Here is a 17,379-nt window from a genome sequence, read left to right as displayed (position 1 = left end):
GTAAGCGAGGACCCGGTAGAAGGAGAATATCATGGCTGCGGAATTTAAGAACATGGTTTAAGAAAACCTCAACGGAGCTGTTTCGAGCCGCAGCGAGCAAGGTCATGATTGCCAATATGATTTCCAACATCCGAAACGGATAGGAACCAGAAGAAGAAGAAAGGTGGTAAAATATGGTGTGGAAGTTATATTTTTGTTTGAATTTGCTGACGGACGATAGATAGGTGGTGTCAACTGTATGGTGTCAACTATATTGTATATGTATTTTGTGTTTGGGTCAGGTATGTGTGTGCGCTTGTGTTTTGAACTATAATAAATTTTGAATTTAGATTTTAACTTTTTATCCCTTGTATACCTATCAACAACGATAAATCTTATCATAAATGCTTCTAGGAACTTTTAGAATTAAAATTGAACGATGAAACACCTAACAAAATAATTCAGATTACTTTGGAATGCCCCTACAAATTTTTAACGTAATTAGAATATTGGTGTGATACTCGTGGAAAAATAATTGCATTTATAGTGCAAAATTTTGGTAAAAAATATAGTTTTAAGCTCAACAAAGGCATAATACAGTCTATATTTTTATGCATTCATCGTTAAAAGTAGGCTGGGTGCATTTTACACGACATTAAATATGAACAAGTGTCTTATCTAGTCATAATCGTAGAAATATTGCTTTTAAATAATACAGTTGCATTACAATGCGTTTATTTTTAACCTTGTTATTTGCCTAGGATTTATATAAAAGAGCATCCACCACCTGCGTTTTTATTATAGTAGAAAAGCAAAGTGGTGACTCACATGGAAAATTTTCTTGCCGTGTTTAACAAGTTTTTGTAACGCTTTAAATGAGTCATTTCGTAACTCGAGATAAGTATCGAGTTTTACCGCTTTCACAGAATTATTCTTTTATTTAAGGATTGTAGGTCACAGAAAGTGGTGGTAAAAGTTTATGATGCAATTTTTAAGTGTAGGTAATTGAGTTTTTGAAAACAATAAAAGAACGTATTGATCAAACATCAAAGTTAATAATTATATGTTGTGTTACGTCAGAGTAATTTTGATAAGTTTCTTATTGAAATTGAGAAATCTTTAATTGATTCATGTTGACTGTCATGCTAACATGCTAAAACCAAGCCATTAAATAAAACTACAACATAATTTAGTATTACAACTATCAGGGTGAAGACTCGAGTATCCATCAAGCAGTACTCCTAATTGGGGAGTAACCCAGTCTGGTTAAAAAAAAGGTCGAAAAATGTTTGGCAGATATCTGAAGCTTTTAAGACGTAGATGGGGGTTACTAGATGACGCATATATGAAAAGTTACTCGTATTTTTACCTTGCGTTTTTTTAAACAATAATTTATGGTCACAATTTGATTTTTTGTCTATAAGTTTTTTCCCTTATATTTTAAATAAACAATATTTACATCATTTTTTTATATCAAGAATATCTTTATTTTCCCGTTTTTTCAATTAAAATGGATAAATAATTTACGGAGATATTCACAAAAAAGCAGATTTAGCACTAATTTTTAAATTTTATTAATTTTTTTATTAACAAAATAAAATGTTATTAATACATTTAAACATCGAGGAATTACCGTATTTTAAATTTGTGCGAAATTTCTCCCCGATCGGTCAAATAGTTTAAAATTAGTATGAATGATGCTAGACACATTTAGAAAATTTCATAGGATTCTTTAAGACTTAAACTATCTCAGAAGTTAAATGCATATTGCGTTTTCATCGAAACTATTTACAAAATAAACGTTTGAAAAAGGGGTATGTTTTTTACTTAAAATAAGTTAGTCACACCGTGAAAATTTGGGATAGAGTAATTATTGTAAGACAGATACGTGAAAAAACCAAAATATCCGAAAATCAGTTTGAATTTAGGCAAGGCAGATCAACTATAGATGGAATTTTTAGCGGCCTATATCATAAGGCAGCTGATGAACAAATGCAGAAATAAATAAGCAAAGAATGGAGTTAGTTCCTCGGTAGGTTCTGCGCTCAATAAAGCAGTTCGCAGTCAGTATGTGAAGATTATTACAGAATGTGTGAGGAAGTAATAACTATTGTTAAGACAGCTGTTGACAAGACTGATAAATTTCTTGTGAAAGTAGGATTGATTCAGTGTTCTGTCCATAGTCCTTATTTATTCTCATTAATGTTGGATCAAATAACAGCGAAACTACAGAGTAACATTCTCTGGTGCTTAATGTATGATGATGATGTAGTGCTATTAGGAATGTAGTGAAAGCGATTTAGAATAAAAACTGGAACAGTAAGGACAATAATCTGACAGAATTCCTAAACTAACGCAAAAAAAAAGAAAACGTTTAAGTAAATGAGAAGAGAAAGACCTATTTCCCCAGAGTCAATAGGGATTTTCCTTACATCAACAGAAACTTAAGGTATAGTTTATTTCACGAAAAATGGTTGAGTGCTTAATGATTGCAATAAAACCCGACCGCAAGTACCCCAGCTTAGTCAACATTAGTTGAGCAGGTAAGTATTCAGGTAAAATTGAAGCTACTGTGGAGTGTCGTTATCTTGTTTGTATAATAAATTCCTGGTAATATAAGAACGATTAAAAAATCGTATAAAATTATAAAAACGATTAGAATACATTTTATTTCATAAAGTTGTAAACATTTTAACAGTGAGTTTCACTATCAATGGTTGATCTTTTAATGACCACAATAAATTTGTTGATCGTTAAGTATTTCCTGGAATAATTATACAGGTTCCCTCTATTCTGTATAATTTGTAAAAGTATATAAAACCGATGAGAAATTTTTAAAGATACATTTTATTTCATTTAGTTGAAAGTGTTACAAGTGTTATCAGTGTTATACCTATTTATACCTATAAAACAGCATTTTGTGGCGTCCGTGGAAAAACATTGATGGTGCTTCTTCCAGTGTTCCAGCAAAAAAAGCATTTATCTGCTGACGCTAGAGAAATCGTAAAAACAATATATAGTTATTTACTTACAAGAGGACTTACTGCTAATACTGCTGCCAGTGAAATATCTGATTTAACGAGAAAATACCTCTAACCACAGTGAAAAGAATTACATCAAATACCATTAAGTCAAGAAGGAAGCGTAAGGATGCCGGTTGGTCCGTGGAAAAACATTGATGGTGCTTCTTCCAGTGTTCCAGCAAAAAAAGCATTTATCTGCTGACGCTAGAGAAATCGTAAAAACAATATATAGTTATTTACTTACAAGAGGACTTACTGCTAATACTGCTGCCAGTGAAATATCTGATTTAACGAAAATACCTCTAACCACAGTGAAAAGAATTACATCAAATCCCATTAAGTCAAGAAGGAAGCGTAAGGATGCCGGTTCTACCAAATGTATTGACGAAAGTGATAAGGACTTAATAAGACGAAAAATTTACACAATGTACGAAGAGCAACGGATACCTACATTAGATGCTTTAAAACAACGGCTTACTAATGATGATACACAAATAAACTGTAGCCGCATTAGTCCTTGGAGGATTTTGTCTAAAATGGGCTTCAGATATCGTACAATTGACAAAAGGCAAGTGCTTCTGGAGTCCCATCGTTTACAAAAGTGGCCTACTGAATATATAACTTCCATAAGAAAGTACCGTACAGAAGATCGACCAATAATTTTTCTGGACGAGACATGGTTTGACACTTATGAAACATCATCCAAAGGATGGTCCGATTCTTTCAACAGGTGTCAAACAAAAGCTCCATCAAACAAAGGGAAAAGAATAACAATTTTACATGCAGGATCAGAAAATGGTTCTGTCCCAAATGCCTTATGGTTTTCTGCAAAGAACATTAAAGACTCCTGCGTGGACTACCATGAGGATACAACGGCAGAGCTTTTTGAGCAATGGTTTAAGAATTGTCTTATACCTAACCTTCCTCAAAATAGTGTGATAGTAATGGACAATGCAAGTTACCACAGTCGTCAATTACATAAGTCTCCAAGTGCAAATAACACGAAAATTGAAATTCAAAACTACCTGTTAGAGAACGATATATATTTTGAAGAAAGTTATTTAAAAAATGGACTGTTAGAAGTGTTAAAATCATTTTCTATTAAAAAAGTATATGTTTGTGACGCATTGGCCGAGGACATGGGACATACAGTGTTACGGCTTCCGCCCTACTATTGTTTATTTAATCCCATAGAGCATATGTGGCACCAACTAAAGTCAAATGTTAGGTCACAAAATGTTTCTCCGACTTTAAGTGGTAGTCTAGTCGAATTAATAAGGAAATGTGTTGATGATATCTCCCCAAAAAGTTGGAAAAATTCAATACGCCATGTAACGAACGTAGAAAATTCATATGTTACTTTGAATCACATAATTAAACCAATTGTTAATAATCTTGAAGAGGATAGCGACAGCGAAACATAATTAGGTATTTAGGAATTCATAAATATATTTTGGTTATTTTGGGTATTTTTTTTTGTAAATATTAACTTGTATATATTTTTCTATATTTTTTTTTTAATTCATCTATTTTTTGTACATTATGTATTCGTTTGTATGTATATACTGTAAATAGAACTATTATTACTGTACATTTTTAAACTACTTTCTCCATGTTAAAAATTGTTCTGAAGCTATTTTCTTGTGGCATTTTAAATTAATTACTATTTAACTGGGAATAAGCCACAATTAAAGGTTAAAATACGTTTATTGACGTTTCAATTTCCACTTCGGAAATCGTTCTCAAAATACCTTTTATATTTTATATATTTATATTTTGAGAACGATTTCCGAAGTGGAAATTGAAACGTCAATAAACGTATTTTAACCTTTAATTGTGGCTTATTCCCAGTTAAATAGTAATTAATGTTAAAAATTGTTCAATTATCAAGTATATTCACTTGAACAACCTGAAAATACCATATGAAATAATTTAATAAATTTTTATAATCGTGTATTACACAGCTACCAATGAAATATATTAAATAACAAACTTTCTGAAGTGCGACCCTGTGTACTTTGGTAGTTTATTGAGAGACTCTTGTATACACAATAGGATCAACTCAGGTAACCATTAAGCACTCAACCATTTTTCGTGAAACAAACTATACCGACTTTCAATATTCTAGGACTTTTCCTTCAAGAAAAAGAAAACATAACAATATGAGATGAAGAAGATTCATTACCCAAAATTCAATAAGCTTCTTTTTTACACTAAGAGGAACCTATGAACCAAATTTCAAGACTAGGAATTTTTCTTCAAGAAAAAGTAGAGGCACAGTTTGTCAAAATTAGAAATGACTTTACAAATCCTACAATCGGTAGGCCCACTTGATACGCAGCAAAATTACCAAAATTACCAATCTTGTAAGAGAAAAACTCGACCGAAGTAAATTACGTATCACAATCAAGTAGTCGAGTTCCGATGTCCATCCATCTCTTTCTCACCGAATACGTTCTCTGTCTGCTCCCTGCGCAGATGAGCAAAATTCCTAAAGTCATTCCTAGTCTTGACAAGTAATATAAGAATATGCTAAGAAGATCTATAGAACCGTAAAAAATAATCCAAAAATAGGGTTTTTGTTTACACCAAGAGAACCGTAGCAAGTGTTAAGACTCTAGGACGTTTTCTCCAGTAAATATACAAGTTAGAATAGAAATATGCTTTATTGTCACAATTGTACAATTTTATGGACAAGGCTTACAAAAAGACAGAAAAATAACAATAACAATTTAAGATTTACTGAAATTAGATAAATCGTCAATATCACAACATAAAAGATAATAAGTTTAAGATCAGAAAACCTTACAAGCTAATAAGTAAGTTGCTGCATGTGATACCCAAATATATATAAAAATACTTTAGTTACTTGTACATAAAGGTACTGGAATTTCTAGTTATTCGTTAAGAAACTTTTCTACTCAATAATATGGTCTTTTAGATAGATAGGCTTTTGTCATTTTACGGAACTTAAGGAAAGAGGTTGCAGATTTAAGTTGCCAAGGGAGATGCTTTTATAATTTTTTTGCCAAATCTAATATAGATTTCTTTACTAAGTGGACGGGATCGGTAAATACACATCAAAGGTTGAATTTCTGGTAGAGTTGTCATGATTAGATTAAAAATAATCAGATTGAGCAGCTGTACTAGAACCCCAAAAATCAAGACCATATCGAAGATGAGACTCGAAGAAAGAAAACTATGTTATTTTGGAAGATACTCAATTGATTTCCTTCGAAACAGATCTTATTGCATAGCAGGTTGAGGTTAGTTTTTTTACTTAACAATTCGATATGAATGGACCATTTAAAGTTGTCTATAAAAATAACAAGAAATTTTACAGAATCAACGATACTAATCTGGCTGTTATTAAGAAGCAAGGGTTGAAGAGCTCCTTTATAGGATAATGCTACTGTCTTATCCACGTTAAAAGAGAGTAAATTAGAGTCGGACCAGGTTTTTACTTTAAGTAGATCAGAAGTTATAGTTGCATGAAGAGTTGCAATATTATAGTTCCTTCAGGTGATACTGGTATAATCAGCAAAAAGAAAAATTTTTCCATCGATTTTTAAGTTAGTGATGTCATTTATAAAGATAAGGAAAAGTAGAGGACCCAAGACTGCACCTTGTGGTACTCCACATACAATGCTTTTGTGACTACAGTCAGTATCAGTTGCTCTAACTAGTTGTTTTCTATTCCTCAAGTAAGATTGGAACCAATTTAAAGAAATTCCTCGAATTCCGTAAAAATTTAGTTTTTTTATCAAAATGTCGTGATTTACACAATTGAAAGCTTTGGAATAGTGACAAAAAACAGTGGCAATGTAAAGACTTGATAGACTTCATGTAGTCCAGAAAACAACATCTTTGGTACATTTATTAGTAGATAAAAACCGAACTGACTTTTTGATAAAATGTTGTTTTCAACGAGAAAGGATATAAGTCGGATAAGTCTCTCAATAATGTTGCATAGGACCGATAGTAAGGCCATAGTTGCAGACATTCGATTTTTCACCACCCTTATTAAAAGGAAAAATCAATCATGGCTGTCTTTAGGCACTGGAAATATACCTTTTTCAAAGGAATCCTTAATTAGTGAGACCAGGACTTGCCAATACATTTTTTGTGAGATTTAAGAACAATTTTTGGTTAACCATCAGTACTACAGGAAGATTTGCTTTTGATACTACTGATTGTTTGGATCGGTTCAGATTTATCAACTGGTCTTATAAAGGATGAATTTGAGACCTTTTTAAATTGGGGAGATAGGAAATAGGATCTTGTTGTGGTAAAATAGTTGATATTATATTTTTACTCATATTAAAGAAGTATTCATTTAGATTTTCAGGGTTTATAAGAGAAAATGTTTGAGCTGTATTACTTCTATTTCGAAGATCGTTTATTATGGACCAAGTTTCTTTTGCAACATTTTTAGAGCTTCCCAGACGATTTTGATAGTACATTTTTTTAGATATTTTGATAAGTTTTAGATAGGTTCCTCTGTACTTGGAGATATATTCAGTGACAAAGACGTTGGTAGTAAATTTCTTGATGTACAGTAGTGAGGACATATTCTCGGCTGATATGCGGATACCTTTGGTAGTCCAGGGTTTGTGATGTTTTGACTGATGTTTGAGGTATCTTGTATAATCTATATGTACCAAGTTCACAATTCAATACATTAAAATGTAAAACCAAACTGACCAAAATCAAGCAACTCCGGTGACATTTTAGGATAGTGTGGAATTAAGTTCAGTCTAGTCTTAAAGCGGTTTCTGCATTTTAGAATATGCGATTTCTAAAAAATGAAGATTTTTTTTATTTTTTTAACTATTTTTGTCTTAAATGTAACAGTTTTGTTCAAATACAAAGCAAAATAACATATTATTAATTAAAATATAACTGAAGAAGCAGTTGCTACTTGTTCCTTATATATATATTTTATGATAAGTTGCATGTTGTTGCATCAGATACATCGAAGTTCCTTAAAAAAAAAAGAATCACCATCGAAATTTATTGTTGTGGAAAACAGTGCGGCCATCAACTCTATATAGGATGAGCGATATACGATACGTTATTCTATTAAGAAACCAGTCCCGTATAAGTTGTATCTTTGGAGGATTTAACAAACTAAGACCTCACATTCGATTGGTCTATTAAGAAGAAAAATTATCATGAATGACAAGATAATACACCCTCATAACCCAATCGAATCTTATTGGCGGTTCGTAATTTAATACTCGTTTCACGTTTTTAAAAGAAAACGTTTCAGTAAAGCCGAATTTAAAATTAAGAAATAAGTAAAAGCACTGAATGTAAGAGAACAAAAAGTTCAAAGATTCCGATTTGTTAAAATAAAAGGTAATTAAAGGCGGCTTTCTTGTGAGGAGTTTATATGTATCACAATAAGTATGGTTATTATTAAACGTAGGAGAATGGAAAATAAAACAAGAAACCCAGAAGTCAAGAGATTAACAAATCCCCTAAGACCACAGAAGCAATTCTTGTGAATTCATTCAATACTTAAACCTAAATAAACCAGCAATGTGTAAAATATTGAAAGCTTTAAAGAATCAGAAGAAACCCATTCCAGCGGGAGAGAACGGGATAGTACACAAAACTGATAAAAATCTGAAGTGATGAAAAAGAGATTTCAGACTAAATTATCAACGACTATCTCGAGACCCAACAAATGCAGAAATGTCTTTTAAGCCAAAATATTATAACCTAAAGCAAAAGACGATATCATAAACCACAAAGAAGGGTTTCCCAAAGAGATAGAATGAAGCTTTTTTTTTCGTCTTTATAGACGGGGGGTGTGGAATCTTCAAAAGACATCTTAGTCCAGGACGCCGCCTGACTATAAACCAGACCCTCTTATGTCATCCAGCGATCCGGAAGCGAAATGGCCGCTGTAAGGCCGGCATCACTTTCGAATCACTACCTTTATTCATTCGTTCTCCATTCATACACATCCACACTCTATTCATCAGCAAGGAGGTTCCCTGTCTCATTCCAGGTAGCGCGTAGAAGACACTCATCGCTCCTAGTTCGGCATTATTTCCAGATGGGCATTTGCTCCTTCCCCACAGTCTGACTCACGCATTCCAACTCATACAGTGTGACCCACTTTTCTAGCTTCACCTTTCAGCATCATTCACTCTTACCTTTAGCGTTGGTTTAGCAGTCTTTCTTCCTCTTCCTTTTTCTTGATCACTGCACGGATATAGCTGTGTATGTTAGTCCAAACTAATTTATTTTTAATCATTCTCTCAATCATTTCTCTCACTGTAACAAAATTCACACCTGTCTCTCTCTCCATTCTGTTCCTTTCCACTATGCATCTGCTGCAATCTAACATCGTATGTGTCACAGTGTCCGAGTATCCACAGTATAGGCATTCATCTGTATCAGCCTTTCCGATCCTATACAGGTAGGCCCTAAAACACCCGTGTCCTGTGAGCACCTGCGTCAGGAAACAATCCAGTCGCCTGTGGCCACAGTCCACCCAATCTCTTATGTTCGGGATCAGCATTTTCGTCCACTGTGCCACATCTTCCGTGTTGTTCCATTCTTCTTGCCATCTTTCAACTGACCTTTCCCTTTCCTGTCTTTTCTCGGCCACAGTAAGGTTTGAACCTCTTCTCTCATAAAGCTCTTTTCTTTCCACCGCCAAAACATGCAACGGAACACATCCAGTGATGGTCCATAAGGCTGCCGCAGACACAGTCCTGTAGGCGCATGCCACTCGCAACAGACTTGTTCTGTCTACTCGTGTCATGAGACTCCTATAGGCAGTTATCTCTACCGCCTCGTTCCAGACTGGTGCCGCGTAGAGGACGATCGACTGTACAACACCGTGTAAGACCCTCCTCCTTTCGGATTTGGGTCCTCCAATGTTCGGCATCACCCTCCCCAACGCAGCCGTACTATTCGCAGCCTTCCGGACCACCTTCCGCACGTGCTCTCCCCATTTTCCATTCTGGTGCAATGTCACTCCTAGATACTTTACTTGTTTCTTAGGTGTTAGACAGGCTCCCGCACATTTTAATTCAATATTTTGCCTGTTCCTTGTCCCCTTCAGAATGATGGCTTCGGTTTTCTCTGTCGCAAGTTTTAGTCCGTGCTGCGTCATCCATTTCTTTACGACGCCGCCAGCGTTTCGAACCCGGTATTTGAGATCTGGCTCATCCCGGGCCACTACCAGTACAGCGAGGTCATCCGCGAATGCGAAGGGGGTTGTACCCTCTCCGTATTCACAGTGCATAACCCCGTCATATGCCAGATTCCATAGATTCCACGATCGTGCCCTTTTCCACCATAATCCTTCTCTCGGACAGATACTCCGCCACCACATTCATCAGGTAACCAGGACATTCTCTCTTCTCCATTGCCTTCATTACCTCGTTCCACTGCAACGTATTGAATGCATTCTTAACATCAAACAACAGCAGAGCCGCCCAGCGATGTTTATCCCCTCTGTTGCGCAATGCTTCGAGTACACTCATGATTGCATCAATCGTGAGTGCATCATGCATGGAAGCAGACAGATGGGGCGATACTTTTCCCTAGCTTTGGGAAGCAGTATTAACCTCGATGTCCTCCAAGGCTCAGGAAAGGTTTGTGCTTCCAGCAGTGCATTCATGTGTTCTAGAAGCCAAGCAGGTTCCACCCGTCCTAGACCCTTCACCGCCACAGGTGGTATCTGATCTAGTCCTGGGGACCTACGAGTCTTCAGTGAACCCAATGCCTCGATAAGTTCATCCATGGTAAAGGGTACAGCTCGCTCAGCTCCTTCATCCCTCCATACACCATGACATTTGCCGTCCGGAAAGAGCTCGCTTGTTACCTCAAGCTTCTTATCCATAGGCATTTCATAAGGAGAATACGCATGGAACTTCTTCATGACGATCTTGTATCCCTGACACCAGATGTCCTCATCCAGCTGTTCACACAACTCTTTCCAGTGCCTTCTTTTTTCTGTACGGATTTTCCTGTACAGTTCCCTCTTCCTTGCGCAGTACTCTTCCTCGATCTCCTATGAATAGAATGAAGCTAAGTAATCATGTTCTTAAATGCTGGATTTTTACAGTCAGTGTTAACGCTGAAAAAACTGAACCTTTCATCAAAACTAGGCCAGTCAACAACCTATTCTTGGCGATAAGCCGGATTGATTGCTGGGAGGAAAATATTAGCAAAGCTGAAGGAAGACCCTAAAAAATAGGAAGTACACCGTAAGTACAATTCCGATTCAGGTCAGAAAGTTCATGCGAATTGCAAGTGCTGCGGTTGACAGAATACATCACAGAGGATTCAATCAGAACAAATATACCCTGACTGATCACGGACGTAAAACATTCGACGAAGAGATTCACAATAAAACATTCACAATAGGGCCTATTTGGATGAAGTAATCTTCACACTAAAGAATGGTCTTCCACCTGTCTTCATGTCTTCCACCTAAGAATATCTATCTCATCTGACAGTTAATCTTCGATTCTTATTTTGACTTTCTGATTCCAATATAAATTTGTCATTATTCTGATGTCAGGGGTATCAATGTTCTTTGTTTTTAGAATGTTAAATAATTTAAGATCCCAGAGATCAGGCGCAAGAACAGCCTTAAATTTTAAAAACAGAAGTGGTTTTGTTAGTGTAAAAACACACACATCGGTTTTAACCGAAGTGTTAAACGCATCAGTGTCCAAGTCGATGCTTCATGTATTGAATTATAATAGTGTAAAACATACACAGCGGTTCTGACCGCCTCGTTTCCCAAAGCGGTTTTAAAACAGAGTCGGTTGCTGGTAGATGTCTGGAATCGCATCTGTTTTAAAAACGAGAGGCGTTGGGTGTTTATTGTATTTTGATAGCTCTGTACACATACACGCGCGTTTTTGTCTTGATTTTTGAATTTTAGAAATGGCTGGAGAAAAATTTGATGTAGAAAAGTTTATTACCGAAGTAGAAAACCGACCAGCACTTTGGGATATGAAGAAGAGTGAATATAGTGATAGAGTGCTAAGAATTTATTTGCTTACTGGATAGTTATTACCAATTTTTCCTCTGGTGTTATTGATTTTCTCATACGTGTATCTCTCTTTGTTAGCCCTTCTTGGCAAATTGTGAGCAACTCATCAAAAGTATCTCGCGACATCCTAGTAAAGTTAAAATATTTCATTGTCTCGTTGCACTTCAGCAAACAGCGTATGAAAATGCTCTTTTTGTTCCCTTTTTTTTTGATAATTTGATGTATCCACATTCTACGTTTGTGTTGTTTTTTTTTGTAAAATTTTCAATGCATGTACAATACTGACAAAATACAATACGTCGTCCATCTCGAAAACCATATCGAACTCTACACAAATCGTGTTAAAAATCACTACCGACTCGTTAAACGCTTGGGTTAGAAACGCTGTGTCTGTCTTTGCACGAAGCTACCGACGCGTTAAACGCTTCGGTTAAAACCGTTGTGTGTGTCTGTACCCTTAGTTTTTTTTATCAGGCGAACCGCTTTGTGAATGAAGGAAGCACAAGTGGAGTTTTAATTTTTATCTTGACTATTGTTGTTGCGTCACGCTCTTTATTAATAAAAATATTGTTTATCGGCATAAAAGTTGGTATAGTTTAGAAATAATATTATCAAATAAAAAATAGAAACCGCCTTTAAAGACTCACCCATATAAACTCCTAAGCAAATTTTTTGAAAAAAATTTCACCTTTTCACGACACACGTTTCAAAAAGTGAAAATATAACATTTGCACTTTTTAAATGTTTGCTAAATGATAATTCGCCACAATAATACACTATTTGTAGTTATCACACGCGTTGCAGATAAAAATAAAAAAAATGAGAGAACGTGGATTAATAGAAATTTGCAAATTATGCGCATTTAAGTGATAAAATATTTTTTTATTAGTCATAATTGCTATGATTTTCTCCACGCGCAACTGGTATCGTCGTAGTTAATTGAAATTAGTATAAAGAGGTGAAAAGTATAATCTATCTAGAATTTTTTACTGATAATTAATTTTATAATAGCATCAAATGGTGAAATAAGTGTGGCCAGTAATAATAAACAAATTATGATTTGCGAGGATAATAAAATGGTTATAAGTATTATAATATATAGGTTTTTCTTCAAACGTCAAATAATGATGACATTACTTATCTAACTTGATCCTGTCAAAGTTTGATGTCTCCGCCGGCAGCAGTTTTTTTCCCATTTCTTTACGGCACAGGGAAAAATGTTGTCATGGCAACGATATGAAACATGTCACAAAGCAACAATACAAATGTCATTAACAACAATTAAACATCATTTTTATTTATAGTAATATTAAAAGTACAATTAGTTAATGAGGCATTTTCAAAATTGAAACCGTGCAAAAATGTTCCCGACTCTTGATACGCATTGGTAATTGTTGATGATACTGATGGTCGAGAACAACTTTCAGCAATCATTCCAACGTGCTACTGCACCATTAGCCGCGGACTCAATTTCGTTTAGGTTTTCCATTTTCACACTAAATTTGCGCTTGCGGTTGCAACAACAATAAGCTGTCTTTAATAATTGCAAACAACTGTCAAACAACTGTAACCAGGGAGACGCAAATCCCACCGACGACTTAACTATTTTAATTTCTAACATCTAGACGACTTTGATAGTTGTCACAGTTAATTTCGAGTAAAAATAGCGTATGAATTGTACTATTTATGGTTAAAAATTGCTACGTTTGAAGAAAAAATAGTATACTTTATTCGGCAAAGAAGCGACTTTTCTTGACTTGCCCTCTATTATGCGCCTCACTTCGTTCGGCGCGTAATATCGGGCGCGTCAAGAAAAGTCATGCTTCTCCGCCTCATAAAGCAATATACTATTATCGTTATTTTGTTTTTGCACTAGTGTGCATATTCTCACACCTATATAATTATGTGGGAATGTTTTCCCTGGTTTTCATATTATTATGCCATGAGCTTCTTTCCATCTGTCAGGAAAATATCTTAATTATAGGATGCTGTTGATTAAGTTTGTTAGGTTCTACTATTGCTTTCGCCGGCAGATTTGATTGATTTGTTGTTAGAATCATGGACGGGACCGTCATAGAAATTAGTGCTGTAAATCAGTTTTTTTTAAATTTGTTTAGGATATCCGTTGTTACAAAAAATTTGTATATTATGTCCAGATTTTTTTTGTAAAAAGTTTTCATCAACAATGGACATTACCCTGTTTTTCATACTTAGTACGGTATTATATTTTTGACGGGTGGTCTGGTTTGAATAGTAATTTATATACCTGCCTGATGCTGTCGGCTTTTGGTACCAATCCAATGTCAAAATATTGTCATTTGTTCTTATTACTCTTGTGTCTAAAAATGGTATACTAAAATCTGTCTCAGTTTCAATTGTAAACTGAAGATGTTTATTAAATGAATTAAAAATGTTTATTAGTGTTTTAACATTCAAAAACAAAAATTAAATTATTAATCTAATTTATTAATTAGAAATTAATAAATTATTCTAACAACAAATCAATCTAATATAAAAATCTCCCCTTTATTAATGGTCTAACTCATTCTGTCATATCCATATTCAAAAATGTTCCTAATATTAGTATAGCTAAATATAATACCATGAACAGCAAAATACTATTTTCAAAAATCAAAGACCCAGTACCAACCTTATATAAAAGTAATGTCGTTTATGAAATACCGTGTTTAGGATGTCAAAATAGCTACATTGGTCAAACATCACAATGGCTAAAACAACGCATCACACAACATAAAAGTGATTGCCGCTTGGGAAAAAATACTTGCGCAGTGGATGAGCACTATGGAAACACTGGTCATATGCTAGACTATAACAAAGCTCACATTTTGGCACAGACTGATAACTACAAAAGTAGATTATTTCTTGAGATGTATTACATTAACAAAAATAAAATACTTTGAATTATAAAACGGACACTGGACAGTTAAGTAACATATATTGTAATATATTGAACACAATTTATAAATATTCAAAATAGCCAACAATCATCTTAATAACAATTCACCTTAACAATTCATCAAAGAAATATCATTCTTCTAATGTTTCTTTTATTGTTATTTTTATATTAGAAATAATTTTAATTTTTTATCGTATAGCTGTAACGAACGTGTTTAAGACAATTTAATCTTGACATTCAATATTTCAAATACTTCAATGTCAGTTTTTATTTGCGAAATCTTTTAATTTCTGTGAGTGTTTTAAAATGTATTTGTACGCCATTTTTTGTAATGTTCAAATTGTTTTAGTTTACTCCTGAGGAAGCTATTAAATAAATAGCAAAATATTGAGTATCTTAGAAAAAAGAAAGATTTTCATTACAGACCACTTTACCCTATAATTCGAACGTATTTATAAATTATTTTTTGGTCGAAATAATCACTTCTAATATATATATATATATATATATATATATATATATATATATATATATATATATATATATATATATATATATGCTGCAGATAAGATAAAGACTGTCATGATGTTCGCCAACATTCGTAACGTGTAGGCACATCAAGAAGAAGAAGATGAGTTCTACTTATTGCCCACCAATACTGATGTTCTGGTTGGGTAGCAAATTTGTCTTTATTTTTGTTTTCGAGATGATTATATTTAAACCTACATTTTCTGAAGCCACAATGAGTTCCTGTACCATCTCTCTTGCCTTTCCTAAGTCCTCAGCTATTGTGACTATATCATCAGCGAAACGTTTCTCCTCTTAAGTACATCCTGACAAAACCAAACACATACTTAATCAACGCCTTGAGGTCTGCTAAGTTATATCGAAGGAATATCTTTTAACAGTTCCATGGCCTTAAAAAATATTTGGTACTGTACCCTCAGAGGAAAGGAATTTAAGAAGCTTTTCCTAAACGACTAGTGGAGATTACAGCAAAGTTTCAATCAACCTGTATAGTTGGAAAAAAAGAACAGATCTAATGAATAGTGGGGAAGTTTTACTTCAAATTTGGTGATACTTTTTGTATTTTTTATTAAACTTTAAATTATTATTACTTGTACTTGCATCTTTGACGCATTTATCAACCTATTTGGTCATTTTAATTAAAAAATTAATCCATAAAAGATAAATCTTAACTTATGTAATAAAGTACTCAACTTGGCAACACTGTTCCTTATCTAAGTAACCGAGCTATTCACTTCGCGACACCATCCACGTGTAATGACTATCAAATGAAACAAATGAAACAATTAGCAAACATGAACAGACTGCATGACGACTAAAACAAATTAACTACGCGCTATTGTTATGTCTCACTCATATGTGGAATATATAAGTTGAAAAAAATTAATTTCAATTTCTCATATCATCTCATATCATATTCCGCACCTCTTTCGACCTTTAATAATTCAAAACATTATTCGTGGTTGTAAATTAGAACAGATAATATTTCGTCTAAAAAATTAAGAATAATTAAGAAAGTACCTATATAGTGAAACTATTAGTCCGGCCAAGATCGTAAGAACAGTTTTCAGGAAAAAGAAAGTAATAAAATTTGGAAAATGCCAATTTAACCTTTTAAATACCAACGTTCCTATTTTGTTGTTGTTTTCCAAAATATGTTGGATTCAGAAAGTATTGAAATATTTACAAATATTGTAATAAATATACTTTCTGTATGTCCCATTCTTAGTTTCTGTTAGCTGAGATGTTTTTTCTTACTTATGGAATTCATCTAAACACCGCGTAAAATAACGTCCACATTCATTTCGCTTGTTTTTTTTTTGTGCTATAGTTGTTGCTGAGAGTCGATATGTACTGAACTGTGGTTTATTTTTGAATAGACAGTAAGTAAATGAATCATATAAAAGAAATATTTACAAAAAAATCTTTAGGTAACTTATTTATAAAGATATTACGTTCAGCATTCACTGTTCCCAAAGTGGGCACGTTGGCGTTGGCACAGCGAAACAAATTTTCAAAATTGCCTACAGAATGTCCGCGCACAACTGCAACTTCTTGGATTATTCGCCACGAGCATGCTAAAAGAAGATGATGATTTTATAGAAGAAAAAATGGGGAATTTATAATAATTTTGAGTTTCAGTGGAGAAATGGATATCTCTTTGGACCCAAAAAGTTTTTATAGACATTTTTCTATAGCGACTTTAAGTCGGCTGACTATGTGAAAATAACTGATTTTTTATCACAGTTCTGTTGGGATAATTATTTTTAGGAAAACCACTGAATCAAATTGTTAATATTTTTTGTGATATAGTTTATTTAGCTATAGAATTATTTATCCCCCTAAAAATGTATTCAAAACGTAGATTCCCTTCTTGGTTCTCTCCAGAGTTGAAGAACCTG

General features: G+C 33.9%; 1 protein-coding gene across 4 annotated transcripts in view; it reads right to left on the bottom strand.

The window, feature by feature from the left end:
* Positions 1-17,379, bottom strand: part of TP53INP (Tumor protein p53 inducible nuclear protein) — a 322,855-nt gene that overhangs the window by 124,774 nt on the left and 180,702 nt on the right. The window contains exon 1 of one of the 4 annotated variants that reach the window (XM_072543964.1): positions 12,681-12,789. The exons of the other annotated variants lie outside the window; for them this stretch is intronic. The gene's annotated coding sequence lies outside the window, so the exon portion shown is untranslated. Of the gene's footprint in view, positions 1-12,680; positions 12,790-17,379 lie in introns of those variants that run through there. 4 annotated transcript variants of the gene reach the window in all.

Source organism: Diabrotica undecimpunctata, chromosome 9 (assembly GCF_040954645.1).
Source record: "Diabrotica undecimpunctata isolate CICGRU chromosome 9, icDiaUnde3, whole genome shotgun sequence".
In the NCBI taxonomy this organism is placed as follows: Eukaryota; Metazoa; Arthropoda; class Insecta; order Coleoptera; family Chrysomelidae; genus Diabrotica; species Diabrotica undecimpunctata.
The sequence above is the reverse complement of the archived record's forward strand: the minus strand, read 5'-3'. Positions and strand labels throughout refer to the sequence as shown.